This window comes from Ovis aries, chromosome 3 (assembly GCF_016772045.2).
Source record: "Ovis aries strain OAR_USU_Benz2616 breed Rambouillet chromosome 3, ARS-UI_Ramb_v3.0, whole genome shotgun sequence".
Taxonomy (NCBI): domain Eukaryota; kingdom Metazoa; phylum Chordata; class Mammalia; order Artiodactyla; family Bovidae; genus Ovis; species Ovis aries.
In genome coordinates, this window is record NC_056056.1 from 211,697,723 (window position 1) to 211,709,743 (window position 12,021).

At 45.7% G+C, this 12,021-nt stretch overlaps 1 non-coding gene across 1 annotated transcript; it reads right to left on the reverse strand.

The window, feature by feature from the left end:
- Nucleotides 1-273: 273 nt before the first annotated feature.
- Nucleotides 274-354, reverse strand: TRNAG-GCC (transfer RNA glycine (anticodon GCC)). Its single transcript is given in 2 exon segments — nt 274-308; nt 319-354. It is a non-coding gene; the product is annotated as a tRNA-Gly (tRNA).
- Between the last annotated feature and the right edge of the window lie 11,667 nt (nt 355-12,021).

Genomic DNA, 12,021 nt, shown 5'->3' on the forward strand with positions numbered 1-12,021 from the left:
GTTCTTCCAATGAATATCTAGGACTGATTTCCTTTCCAAAAGCCCCTTCACCAAGATAAAGCTGTGATCCTGGTATTTCCTGACAATCTATGGCACAGCTTCCTTGTACATTACGTTATCTCTAATTACTTATAATAATACTTAATACAAAGTAATATATCTGTTGTTGGTTAGTCACTAAGTCATTTGTGACCCCATGGACTGTAGCCCACCAGGCTCCTCTGTCTGTGGGATTGATGGGGAGTGGGTTGCCATTTCCTTCTACAGGGGATCTTCCCGACCCAGGGATCGAACCCGGGTCTCCCGCATCTTCTGCCTTGGCAGGTGGATGCTCTACCACTGAGCCACCTGGGAAGACCAAGTTATCTATAAATTATATGTACATAGTAGAAAATGCTAGGTAAGTGTTTGCACATGAGTGGAAGTTTCAAGTTTTGCTTTGGGGACTTTACTGGAATTGTTCTTCTGAATGTTTTCTATCTGCGGTGGGTTGAAGCTGCTTGTGGAGGTGGAGGATCTGGAGATGGACAACTTTCAGGGGCTCCATGCTCATGTGCTCTGTGGAAACCTGCATAGACCCTGAAGGACCAAAGCCCTAGAACTGCATGAATAGAGATGCTTGAGTTCCACACCAATACCTGCCTGTGCTTGCGACCTTGCTCGGCCTTGGCTTCTCTGTGTCTGGTTTCCTCTTTTCCTCTTTGTGATTGGTGCGTGCGAGGCTCCTGCTCTCTCTGCCTGGATCCCCTTGGTCACCTGGGGCTGCTGCTTTCCCCCTTCCCACCCTTCCCCAGAGTTCTCAAATCCTTCCCCTCCTCTCCAGCTCCACTGCCTTTGCTCCAGTTCAGAGCCTCGTGTCTCTCACCTGGGCCACATCCCAACTGCCCAGCTGAGCCCGCCGACTCCATCGCATCCCTCCTCCACAATGCCATGTGGTGGTTTGGCTAAAAGGCAAAGCTGACCACGCGGCTCCCTCGGGTAAAGCCCTTCATGGCTCCCAGTGCCTGTGAGATAGAGTGTAAATTCCTTACTCTGGTGTATGGGGAGTCTGCCTGCCTTTCGTGTCTAATTTCTCATCTTTCCTGTATGTTCCAGCGTGTGTCTCTGTGATGGGAAGTGGGACTTCCCATGGTGATTTCTACATCTTACAGAGGCATGTGCCCTGAATAGACCCCGCTGTAGGCTTGCAGAGTCAGTGCTCAGCTACACAGTGTCATTTGAGGGAGGAAGGAAAATCTTGCCGCTTATTCAAGCTGGCTAACATTGTAACATTCAACTTTGATTCCTTTGCTTCCAGGTCTTACTCTCATCAGTCACCTTCTTCTAAAATGTATGTATCCCTGAGGAAGATAAGTGGTATCTTCACTAATACGGTACCTCAGAGGGGATTAATTGAACTGTTGCCCAGACTTTTTTTTTTTACCCAGGCAACTAGCTGAAAGAAGGAGAGGGATGCAGTAAAGAGAGGAAAAAATAATTTTGGAATGCGGCGGGCTGTCTGGAGTAGGTGGTCCCGGATGGGGTGGCATGCTTGTCAGCAAGAATGTGCACCGGGGCAGGTGACACAGTCCTAAGAGGGGCTTAGCCAAAGGTGGTCCCTCCCTGTCACGTGTCCCCTCTGCTTTCTGGGTCTGGTTACTTCGGCAATATGAGAAGTGGGCGGGACTTCCCTGGTGGTCCAGGGGTTAGTACGCCATGCTTCCAATGCTGGGGGCACAGATTCAACCCCTGGTTGGGGTGCTAGGATTCCACATGCTACGGAGCAACTAAACCTTCATGCCACAACAAAAGATACCGCCTGCCTCAACTGAGACCCAGTGCAACCAAAAATAAGTGAGAATTCTGGTCACAAGTAACAGACAGGAGATTATATCCAGCCTTTTTTCTGTCCTGCAGGCCGAAAGTAAGACTGTATATCCTGAAAGAGAATATCTCTTCACTGGTTTCCACTGCAGAGCAGGACTGGGGACAGGCTAGGCAAGCTGCTGTCAGGGATGACATTCTGGAAGAGGCATTCCAACACCAATGATATAGAACAAAACAGAATGTTGTTTGTTTCAGTAACAATACCTCTTAGGGAGAGCAGAAAGTGTGGGTAGAATTCTTCGATAAGCCTCTTGGGGGATATTTGTGTCAGTGAACCCGCAGGGGACATATCCAAGCGACAACTGAATAATCTGCCTTCAAAGATCATAGCTACAATAGACTACTCAGTTCTTCGTGGTTTGTGCAAGTATGGGGCCAGAGCTGAATCGCAGAGTGATGGACAACATCTTATTTTCCCAGCTTTATTGAGATATAATTGACACATAGCGTCCGTGTTGTTCTGATACATTTATATACTGCAAAATAATTCCCATCATACCACTAGCTAACCCTTCTATCATGTCACATAATTACCATTTCTTTTTCATGGTGAGAACATTTACAGTTTACTCTCTTAGCAACTTTCAAATGCGTACTGTATATGAGTAACTATTATACTTATGCTGTATGTGAGATTCCCAGAACTTTAGTCTTATAACGGAAAGTTTGTATCTGTTGACCAACATCTTCCAGCGTCCTTCACCCACCAGTTCTTGGTAACCACCCCTTTACTCTATTTCTAAGAGTTTGGTTCTTTGAGACTCCACACCAAAGTGATATCATCTGGTATTTGTCTTGCTCTGTGTTAGACAGTATCTTTAATGTTTCCCGCCTTCATGCTCCCTAGAAAGCACCTAGGGTCTCTAAACAAATGCTGAATACCTTTTAGAGAAAATGTAGCCTTACCTGTTCTTGTAAGCATTTTAGAGCAGAGTCTAGCCTGTGGTAGGGAGGTCTGGAGCCGGGAGGACTCAATTCTCAGGCAGTTATTAATAAGCTAATTTGGCATGTGTTCAATCATGCCATCTACTGTGGTTTCATGAGTAATCCAGGCAGAATTTTGATACCATCTCTTACAGTCAGAAATTTGTCTCTTGGTTTAGAAAAAGTGCAGGAAAAGGGGAGTGTTAAATGTTTGGTCCTAGGGCTATATTTGTCTCCCAGGGTTATCGTTAACAAGTGACCACAAACTGATGGGTTTAGCATGACAGAAATGTATTCTTTCACAGTTCTAGAGGTCGGAAGTCTGAAATTAAAGTGTTGGCAGGGCCTTGCTCCCTGCGAGGGCTCTGGGGAAGGACCATTCCTGCTTCTCCTGGTTTCTTCTGCTGGCTCCTGGGGTTCCTTGGTTTCTGGCAGCATAATTCCAGCCTTTGCCTCCATCTCCACATGGTTTTCTTCCTTTGGCCTCCTTTTCTGCATCTCAAATTTCTCTCTCCTTTTTCTTATAAGAACATTGTTCACTAGGTTTAGGGAATACTGTAAATCTCAGACCTTGACTTAATTACATTCACAAAGACCCAATTTCTGAACAAGATCACTTTCATAAGTACTGGGGGCTAAGAAGTGAAGTGAAGTCGCTCAGTCGTGTCCGACTCTTTGCGACCCCATGGACTGAAGCCTACCAGGCTCCTCCCTCCATGAGATTTTCCAGGCAAGAGTACTGGAGTGGGTTGCCATTTCCTTCTCCAGGGGATCTTCCTGACCCAGGGATCGAATCCAGGTCTCCCTCATTCCAGGCAGATGCTTTAACCTCTGAGCCACCAGGGAAGCTAAGACTTGGTTATATCATTTTGGTTATATCACTCTTCAACCCAATGTGCTCCCCCAAACCCTAACATCTCATTAAAGAGCAAAGAACATTGAAAAATAAATAATAATAACCATCATTTGTGGAGCACTCGACCTGTGTGGATGGGGGCTTTGGGCATGGCCAGGAGGCAAGGTGTTAGGTTTGTCAACTGCGTCCCTTGGGGTGGGAATGGGGGTTGACCTTGGCAATTGGTCACAGTGTTAACATGATGTCATATAGTTGGCCTTGATGACTTTTTAAAAAGTAACCTTTTATCGACATGCAGATATTACAGTTGGATGTTGGATGAAATTTTAGTAACTGGACACTCTTTATGTAACCAGCACCTGGACGAGACAGAGGACATTACCAGCAGCACATAAACCCCCTCATACCACTTAATGATCACCCAGCTACCATCCTGACCAGTAACAGCATAAAGAGTCTTGGGTTTGCTTTGTAATTCACATGCATTTATATGAATACAATCATAACAGTAGAAACAGTATGTTCTTTCCCACAACATGAAGAGCTTTTTATGAAATCATCCACATGGTTGTGAGTAGTCACATATTATTCATTTTCACTGCTCTATAATGAAACTGATTTTTAAAATTTTATTTGTTTATTCTGGGCTGTGCTGGGTCCTCCCTGGTGCACGAGCCTCTCCCTAGCTGTGGAGAGCAGGGGCTGCTCTCTACTTGCGCTGCTCGGCCTTCTCTCTGCAAGCGGCTTCTCCGGCTGCAAAGCACAGGCTCTAGGCCACTCAGGCTTCAGTAGCGGTGGCTCCCAGGCACGTGGGATCTTCCTGGATCAGGGATCGAACCGGTGTCTCCTGCACTGGCAGGCAGCTGAGCCACCAGGGAAGCCCCTGAAATTGAGTTTTTCACAGGGATGCCCTGCGTGGGAGAGTTAAGCATCAGGAAGCAGGGGCCGTGCGGGACTCTTCCCTTAGCCGGTCATGGCACCCAGAGGCTCCTTGGCCATTTTACAGGGATGGAGGCAGGCTGGGGACCCTAGCAAGTGAGGTGGCTTAAGAGGCAGAAGCAGCGAGGATTTGGTGAAAAGGAGGCATTAGGGAAGATTAAGGAGGCAAGGGTTTGATTAAAGGGAATTGAGAGCATTTCATGGGGCTTTGATGCAAAGGAGCAGGACGTTCTTAGTGTGGTCTTCGGGAAGTTCTCTGAGCCAGGATGCCCAGGACTTTAAGCTGATATTCTCTCTGTTTCGCAGAATAGGGTGAGTTTTGAGTTTTAGAGTGTTAGTGGTCAGTAACTGTAGACAGCATAAGGTAAATTACCCCCCAGTTCTGTACTTTAAAAAAATTTTTAATTGCTTTAAATTGTCTTCAGAAGCAAGAGAGAAAACTACCAAGGAACTAGATTTTAATTCCTGTAACTTGCCCACAGGTTCAAGAGAAACCCCCAAATGTGATTTCAAAGTGGTTCCAGATTTGTCACTGATATACTCTGACTACGGCTCTGAACCTCAGACACCCCACCTGTGGCTTCCTTTTACAGAAAAATAGTAGATTTTATTTTAAAAAAATAATAAAAGGAATGAAGTCTTTTATCATAAAGAGAATCTGTCTTCTAAGTTTATGGAAGAGAAATACATCAATATTATTGAAAATATAATATTGATTGTTCTTATGGGGGAAATTGAAGTGGCAGACATATTTTAAAAAATGTTTTTTATTGAACTATAGTAATAGATTGGGCTTCCCTGGTTGCTCAGGTAGTAAAGATGATACATTATACAATGTTGACAAACCTAGTTTAGGTGGGTCTAGAACAGAAATGGTGTTCGAATTCCAGTAAGATTAAGCAGCAGAGAAAAGAAGCAACATTTTTCAGAAAGCAGACTGCAATGGCTTTCCCAGGGGTAGCCAAGATCCAGGAAAATCTGAGAAGTGTCTGTCCTTTTAGATCTGCTGGGAGGAGGGCCGCAGTGTGAGCGTACATCGTAAGAACAATTGGCAACAGCTCCTTAAAGGATGGGACAAAAAAAAAAGCTTTGGATAAAGCTATCCAAAGGAGATGCGTTGGCGTGGGAAGAGGAGGGAGGTTCAAAAGAGAGAGAGACATATGCATACCTATGGCTGATTCATGTTGTTGTATGGCAGAAACCAACACAATGGTATAAGTAATTATCCTCTAATTAAAAATACATAAATTAATTGAAATTTTTTGGACAGTGAAAGACTAGAAAGATCAGTGTGAAATGCTAAAAAAGAAAAAAAAGAAAAAACATTTCATGAACTTTGTGACCCAGGAAATACCTCTGTCTAAGAGAACACCTGAGACATTCATGGAATTTGGTCTCTGAAGGAAAACACAGGACCAATGGGACGGATGACAGAACAGCCGGGCAGGACAAGCTCAGAACAAGCCCAGACTCGAGGAGACACAGGACTGATGGGAGAAGACCTCTGTGTGGGATTTTCCAGCTTAGTAAGATTTGTCTAAACAGCGGTTTGCTTTGAACAGACCCAGAATGAATGATTTCGTATCTCCCATCATGGGAAATCCCATAAGTAAAGACCCTGGAGGATTGTGTTCAGAAAACAATTCTTGGAAAACACAAGAAAGGGCGGGCTCTATATGAAATAAAGGGCCAACTTAAAAAAAAAAAAGCGGGTTCAACTGATAACAAAGCTGAGCTTGCCTGAAAGAAGCCAGGGACAGTTGAGGGGAAGAAAGCACAGGTGAAATATCTGATCCCTGCAGGAAAAGATTTGAGGGAAAGCAATCATTTTCAAAGGGTGGATATTTTTAAAAGGTCTACAAAGAAGAGCATCTTGGGAAGTGCACGGGAGCAGAACCATCAGTCCGGCTTTGGTTCAGGATTGTGCCTGAGTGATCCTCCAGTTGGAACACAAGGGGGATGAGGGAAGAAAGCCACCCTCTTTAGGGGACAGTCTGAGGTCTCGGCAAGGATGCCCTGTGGTGGGATGTCTTCAGGAGGGGCCGGAGGTACCCAAGGAGGCACCGGAGCCCGGAAAAATGGACATTCAGAGAGTCTGACTTCTAGCTGGGAAAGGAAGGCACTTCAAAGAAGAAGACCTGGTCACTGGAGCCTGCTAACTTACATGAAAACAATGGGGGCTTCCCAGGTGGTTCAGTGCGGAGAATCCACCTGCCAATGCGGGGGATCTGGGTTCTATCCTTGGATCGGGAAGATCCCCTGGAAAAGGCAATGGTAACCCACTCCAGTATTCTTGCCTGGAGAATCCCATGGACAGAGGAGTCTGGTGGGCTACAGTCCACGGGGTCACACAGAGTCAGACACGACTGAGCGACCAAACAGCAACAACAGCATGAAGACAATGACATCTCAGAGCCTGCTGTCTCAGAGGGGAGACCCTGTGCATGGCCCCCTGCCCCTTATATGGCACTGGCACAGTGGTAAAAGGAGGGGAGATTTGACCCTGTTGAGTTTAAGTGGACCCCAGACCCCTGTCTTCCATTGCCTGACTAGCATCTTGGCAGAATAGAAATGGCTTTCTTGATCCACATCTTCTTTCCTCCCTTGCTTGAGTTTCTCTCTTGATCTTTGCAGCATCACCCACAGAGCCTAGGGGAATATACTCTTGCTCATACATCTGCCCTGAGAGCTGGGGATTCCCTGAGTTTGCAGATGGTACATCATTCATCTGTTGGGTTCAACACATTAGCTCTTAGGATGTTTTTAAGCTGAGTCTCGTGAAAGACTTGGTGCTCTCAGCATCCGTATAAGGTGCTGAAGGGTCCACGCCTCTCCCCACTAGAGATGGTCCAGGCAGTGACCCCAGCTCCATCCAGACCCTCAGATCCCCTTCAGCTATGACTGAGCAGGATCAGAAATTCACCATGGGAATGAATTTATATTCAATCTTGAGGCTTCTCTGTGTTGGAATTTTAGGGAATATTTTTATATTGCCATTTAGTGGTTCACTCACTAAGTCATGTCCGACTTTTTGCGATCCCATGGACTGCAGCATGCCAGGCTCCTCTGTCCTCTGCTATCTCCTGGAGTTTGCTCAAATTCATGTCCTTTGAGTCAATGATGCTATCTATCTAACCATCTTATCCTCTGCTGCCCTCTTCTTTTGCCTTCACTTGTTCCCAGCATCAAGGTCTTTCCAATGAGTTGGCTCTTTGCATTCAGGTGGCCAAAGTATTGCAGTATATTGTCATTTGCTTTCACAGTAAATCTGATGAGCTCTATCATGCTGTTTGGCGCTTCATAATCTGAGGTGGAAAATGGGATAGGGAGTCAGTTTTCCAGCTTAGGTACTGAGTGGCCTTGAAGTCAATTGAAATGTCTGATCCTGTTTTGTTTCTGATCTTCAGGCAACCAAATCTGCTTTGCCCAGCTGTGATTCTAGAAGGCTGCCCAAAGGACCAGTAGTTGATATTGTGAAAATTCCACTTGATGGCGGGGGCAAGATCAAACAGACCTGGAAGGACACACAACTCCTACTCACCATAAGCTCAGTGGTTTAGTTCAGCCAGATCGGTGAGCCAGGAGTTGGGAATGTTAGCTGGGAGCCCATGGAAGTGGCACCTTCCTGCTCCAAACCCCGCCCACCTCTGTGAGGGACCGAGCTGATTGGCTACTCTGGAGGAAGGAGCTGAGTGTGATGCTTGGTTCTTCCGCCTTTTCTGTCTCTGCTTGCTAGGGGACAATATTTCTTCTGTTCTCCTCCTGTTTTACCTGCACAGAACCTGCAGCTGCAACACGCAGTGACTATAGACTGTGTGGATTCAGTCAGTCAGGCAGAAGGTGGGTATCAGCAAGCACGCGTGTAGAAAACATCCAGCAACAGCTCTCCAAGAGTGTTACTAGGCAGCGTTTTTTCTTTAATATTCATTTTAGTTTTTAAAATTTTTGGCTGGGTCTTTGTTGCTGTTCTTGGGCTTCCTCTAGCTGTGCATGGCCTTCTCATTGCAGCGGCTTCTCTTGTTGCAGAGCGCGGGCTCTAGGGTGCACGGGCTGCAATAGCTGTGGCACATGGGCTTAGGTGCCCTGTGGCATGTGGGATCTTCCTGGACCATGGACTGAACCCGTGTCCCCTGCATTGGCAGGTGAATTCTTAACCACTGGACCACCTGGGAAGTCCTGTTAGATAGTATTTTGATCTTTGTTAGAGATACTCGATTCCTCCCTAAGACAACATTTATAAACAGTTTCTTGTGTATCCAAAGAGGTACCCCACTTGTAAACTATGTGTGTGTGTGTCTTTGTGTGATTTTTTTCTCCCCTAGCTTGACTTGAACTGTGCCTGACATGAATTGAGTGCTCAGTTAGTGTCAACTGTTGTCGATTCCAGAAACCTGGGAGTTTTCCTCCATACATATCTCTCTTTCAGTCGAGCATCCTATCCATGGCTGAGTCTTGTGGGTTTTCCCTCCTCAGCATCTCTCAGATCTACTCCTCCTTTTGCTCTCCCCTGCCACCATCCCCAGTGGCCTTTATCTCCCCTGGACCTACGGGGCTTTCTCTTTCCATGCTGCATCCGGGAGCCGGAGTGGCTATTCTAAATCTCAGCCCCTAAAAGCAGAGACATCACTTTGCCAACAAAGGTCTGTCTAGTCAAAGCTATGGTTTTTCCAGTAGTCATGTATGGATGTGAGAGTTGGACCATAAAGAAAGCTGAGCACTGAAGAACTGATGGTTTTGAACTGTGGTGCTGGGGAAAACTCTTGTGAGTCCTTTGGACAGCAAGGAGATAAACCAGTCAATCCTAAAAGAAATCAGTCCTGAATATTCATTGGAAGGACTGATGCTGAAGTTGAAGCTCCAATACTTTGGCCCCTTCATTTGAAGGGCCGACTCGTTGGAAAAGACCCTGATGCTGGGAAAAATTGAGGGCAGGAGGAGAAGGGGCGACAGATGATGGGATGGTTGGCTGGCATCACTGATTCAATGGACATGAATTTGAGCAACCTCTGGGAGACAGTGAAGGACAGGAAAGCCTGGCGTGCTACAGTCCACTGGGTTGCAAAGGGTTGGACACGACTGAGCCGCTGAACAACAAACTATGTCACTATCAGCCTAAGACATTCCAGAGCTTCCCCACATTTGGCCACGGAACGCACTTGAGTCTACCTCCTTCCCATCTCTCAGAAGACCTGCCTCCGCTTTCCATCCCTACCGCTGACTCCTCAGACCCTCATTTTTCAGCTCGACTCTGGTGCTGATCCTGTAGCTAACTGCCCACCTGCAGCCTCACACTCTGCTAGCTCTCTCTCTCTCACAGAGAAAGAAAGACTTTTTTAAAATCACTACACCAAACATGTGATTCGGCTACTTGAGCCCTGTCAATGGCTTCTCACCTACAGTGTCGACGTCAGCCTGGAGTCAGGCATCTGGGTCCCCCGCCCACTCTGGGATTTGGACCCTGCTTCTCTCTCTCCAGATTTACATCTTGCCCAGCTCTGTCTCATGTGCAAACCCTGTGCTTCAGCCACTCGGAACACCCTGTTCTTCCGCGGTACCCAGGCTGTTGCACATGGATGCTTCTGCCGCAGCTACTTCCTTGACCTGTCCTGCCCACCCTGTTCTGGCTGGGAAGCACCTACTCATCTCTCGAGAATCACTTCTCCTAAATGACCAAGAATAGTCGAAAATTACATAACGGTGGCTTCCAGTGGGTTTCTGTATTTGCTTTCTGGACAATGTGTCTTCCGATAGTCTTTGATTAGCTGTCTCAACCATGAGACTATGATGACTTTTTAGGAAAGAATCAGGTTTATTCCCGTGCCCCACGCTAAGTTTTGAATAATAAAGTAAATTATAATAAGAATGAATGATAACCCGTAGAAGAGAAGAGGATAAATGTTCATGAGTCCTTGCTGATATAAATAATTGAATAAAGTATATACACAAAGGGAGAAAAAAAGGAACATTTCCTTTTCACAAGAGAGTTCCAATTGATAAATGTAAAAGAAATGAGAGAGGGGGGAAAAAGGACAATTTGGCAACGCTCCATCAATGATTGTGGCAAGTATGTCTCATGGGTGGATGCTGAATGTGGGATGTGAAAATAGATGGAAAACAGAATATCTGCAGAGTCTCAAACTATCTTCTTACAAGAGATTTACTCATCACAAAAGAAAAATGATAATAGTGGAGAAGCCTAGTGGACATCACCTCAACCAAGTGGCCGCAGTTAACATCACCAGGATTGAGAACCAGCAACATCTCAAAGCCCCTGATAGGATACACTGAGCAGGGCATAGAGTCCCATCTGTGAGATTCTTGCCAAAATTAACAGTCTTCATCAAATCATGAGAAACCATTGGACAAATCCAGACAGAGGGGCATTTTACAAAATCACCAGCCAATATTTTTCAAACTGCCAAGGTCATAAAACAAACAAACAAGTAAAAAACAAACAAACAGAAAACAGGAAAGAAAAGAAAGGAAAAGACTAAGAACAATGTACCAGATTGAAGGCGATTAAGGCAACTAAATATAACTAAATAGGATGCAGAATCCAGGATTGGACCCTGGTCCTAAAAAAAAAAAAAAAAGATATGAGTAAATCAAATTGGTGAAGTTTGAATAAGGCCTATAATTAGCTGATAGCATCATATCAAAGTAAACTTCCTGGTTATGGTCACTGAACCATGGTTATTTAAGCTGTCAACGGTTGAGAGCACTAGGGGTAGGGTGGAAGGGAACCCTGTACTATTTTTGCAGTATTTATAAGTCTTAAATGATTTCAAAGTGGAAAATTTTAAAAAGAAAGAAGGAAAAGGAATTTCTCAAGCACCCCTTGAGATGGTAGAATTGATCCCATCCTTCTCTATGCCTGTCTCCACCTCTCCCACCATGCTTTCTCATAGCATTTATAACCCTTTGTCATACTTCCTCGCTTCCTTATTGGTCTACCTCCAAGTTCTTTTATGCAGGATATTATTTTTCATCTTTGAGTCTTCAGTGCCTGTAACAAGTGATAAATACTTATAAGGCACTCACAAATTCATTCAACCCTTCATTCAACAGTTTTGACATGCCAGATTTCATGCCAGGGCCATGAAACTCAGTGGTGGATTTTGTCCAAGTGGCTACCAGTCCAGGGTGGAGTCAGAACAACTCAGAGGGGACTCTCGGGGAGTGTGGTGAGTGGTGTGATGGAGCGAATGAAGGCTGCCGTGCCGGTCCATGGCTGGCGACACCAGGAAGAGCTTTCCCGAGGAAGAGACAGTTAAGGGCATAACTAAAAGGTTGGTCAAGAACTGTACAGCCAGGGACTTCCCCAGTGGTCCAGCGGGTAAGACTCTGTGCTCCCAATGCAGGGGACCCAGTTTCCACCTCTGGTCAGGGAACTAGATCCCACATGTCACACCTAAAGCGTTCTTGTGCTGCAACTA